The sequence below is a fragment of the Hyperolius riggenbachi genome, chromosome 3, assembly GCF_040937935.1.
Source record: "Hyperolius riggenbachi isolate aHypRig1 chromosome 3, aHypRig1.pri, whole genome shotgun sequence".
NCBI lineage: Eukaryota > Metazoa > Chordata > Amphibia > Anura > Hyperoliidae > Hyperolius > Hyperolius riggenbachi.
The window spans coordinates 186,583,874-186,586,809 of record NC_090648.1 but is presented as its reverse complement, the minus strand read 5'-3'; the positions used below and the strand labels follow the sequence as shown (position 1 = coordinate 186,586,809).

The following is a 2,936-nucleotide window of genomic DNA, read 5'->3' as shown; positions in this document are numbered from 1 at the left end:
GATCCATAGGTCATTAGTATTGACAGGCTAACCAGATTGCTGTGGGTCTGCAGTGTGTATGGCTGGATGCGTGGGCTGGCCATGTATGTTTTTAATGTATTGACAGATCTGTCAAACTTTTAATATGGATCACAGTCTTGGTATGCACTAATACTTTTTTGATACATAATAAAGAGATAATACAGTGGTATTTTTTGGGACATACACGCGTTGTCGGCCTCAATTCCTTTATTCCTTATTGTGCCGGTATACATACTGCGCCTGCATAGTTAGCTTCTGGAGACGGGAGCGAGGATGCACAGCCGCAATGACATTTGTCTAGTTAGACAAATAATTCAAATGTTTCATTCATTAAGATCTCTCTGGAAAAAAAAGTTTGGGAACACTAAAGGTGGTCACACACCATGCAATTTTTGTTATATTTTGATTTTATTTGAGCATTCCGATCCAATTTTCCAATTGATCAGAAGTTTTGATCAGAATTTTCAAGGTACCACACACATATCTTTTATCGATTTCTTGATCAAAACAAAAGATATAGATTTTTCGGGACAACTGATCGTATTTAGCGAATTGGTATAAAATTGGATATTTTTATCGTATGGTATGTGGCCATCTTAACAAGTGAAAAAAACAAAAAATCCGATCAAAATAATGGAATCCAACTTAAAAACAGAGCAATTCCATTAATCTGAAAGATACAAAAAAATCTGTGCTTATGGAGTTAATAAAACAGTACGTGGAGCGCACTAAATAAGCAATACTGTAGATTGCCAAAAAGAATCACATTCAAAGGATAAGAAGTGCTCGATAGCTCAGATCAATATGAGATCAGTTCAAAAAAAGTCACCATCCAGTAGTTTGTATTCATCCAACTGAAAGTCCCAATACTTCAATCAGTCTCCTCAATGATCAGCCAACACGTCATGAAAAAGATAAAAAAGAGAGGGCACATAGCATAATCCACATAGCATAATCCAATTACTACAAAAGTTGCCCGTCACTACATCCAGAGTGAGAAACACCACCTTGTGCAGGGACACACTCCTCACCTATGCGCCCTCACTCACCCAGTCAGCCTCCAACCAATCCGGATGCCACTACCCAGAAGGCTGTGCTTCTTAAGCTAGAGCTACATAATATACAGCCGCGGATGTAAGACCTCAGGGGCGGGGCTAATGTCTTAAAGCTGCAATAACACTGATTATGTGCATTTTTTGGGGGCGAAGAAGACCTGGTTTTCCCTGATAAAGTGGATGTGGGCTACACACTGGAAGTGAGTTGATTTTAACCTTACAGTACCTCTTTAAAAGTGCAGTGCTATTTTTACCATTAAAAATACTTTTATTTTCTCAGTTCATATTGAAAAATACACTCTGTAGCATTATTTCAGAATCAAATATTTTCACCATAAATTGTAACAGGAACATAATCTAAGTTTAGTGATAAGCGGTAAGAATAGCCAAACAAAATTTGTGTTTTTTATCTACAGTAGCACTTTTTATTTTTAAACTGGAATTGGTAAAACTGAAAAATAATAAGTTTTTTTCTATTTGTTCTTTGTATTCCCATTAAAATTCATAGAAAACAAAATTGTTAGATGTAAAAAATTGGCATAAAATGAAAGCCTAGTTTGTCTTGAAAAAAACAATATACATTTCCTTTCTGTGTCATAATTAAGGATAAAGTTATTTCTGATTAAATAAGGACTGTCAAAACTGCTTTGGTCCATAAGTGGGAAACAAGGTCTGGATGCAAAGTGGTTAAGACTGATGTGTTGGTTTGTGTTGCACCAGCACTGATCACTCCAGATAGGTGTATAAAAAATGTATATTCATTTATTTCACTGTTTTGAAGAATCACATTAATCAAGGCTGAAAATCATCCTTTTGCTATGCAGAGAGAGGTCATTTGCCATGGTAGGAAAAGCAGTGAAAAAACATGTTCCTTTATTTGACCATGTCCCTGTTGTTGAGTAGTTCTGTCAAGAAACTGTCAACAAAGGAATAATTGTGCTTCTGGAATAATCTCAAGGCAAAGTCTTGCAGGTGACAATGGAAGCAGTTGGAGAAGGTTATATAGCATAGAATGTAGGTACATTCAGTCAGTAACCATTGGTGATAAGGCATTACTTCCTGAATATGGTGAAAACAAGGTCATAATAGATCATAAAGAACACTATTTGTTCAAAGATGGTGAATTGGTGGTATATTGGAAAATGTTTGAAGTAAGCCCCTGCAACAGTGTTTTATATGAACTCATACCAAACAACCTTGATGTAAGCATGTACATAATTGCTACAGTAAATGTTGGTAATAGAAAAAATACAGAGGAGCGAGTGGGGCGTGGAATGGCGGAAAGGTCTGCACTCTTTTTTTTTAAAAAAAAAACAATTTTTATTGTTTTCAACACATGGGAAAACATATAACAACACATACAAATCGGGTTCCCCCCATCCCCCCGTCCCAGTCCGATCCCCCACCTCCCCCCGCAGAGGTTAATTATAAAAGTTTGCAGTTGCAGTTAGACATTATGTAGACAGACCCATTAAGCAAAAATACAGTTAGATGTCTATATGACAGAATGCTAACCAACATTTCCAGATCTTATAAAATTTCTTAAAGAGAATCTGTACTCTAATATTCTTACAATAAAAAGCATACCATTCTATTCATTATTTTCTCCTGTGCCCCTCTGTGCTGTTTCTGCCACTCTCTGCTGCAATCCTGGCTTGTAATTAACAGTTTTAGGCAGTGTTTACAAACAAACTAACCAGCTTCTAATAGGCTCAGCTAAGCATAGAGTGTGAGTCATTCAGAGTATGCAGGGGGCCTGCAGAGGGTGTGTATCACTTCTACCAATCACAAGCAGCCCTGCACATTCCACACAATCAAGCTTTAGCCCGACAAACAGGACAGAGGAAAGATACATTGATT

At 37.0% G+C, this 2,936-nt stretch overlaps 1 pseudogene; it reads left to right on the top strand.

The window, feature by feature from the left end:
* The first annotated feature begins 1,916 nt into the window (after positions 1 to 1,916).
* LOC137562256 (10 kDa heat shock protein, mitochondrial pseudogene) lies at positions 1,917 to 2,612 on the top strand (annotated as a pseudogene).
* The last annotated feature ends 324 nt before the right edge of the window (positions 2,613 to 2,936 follow it).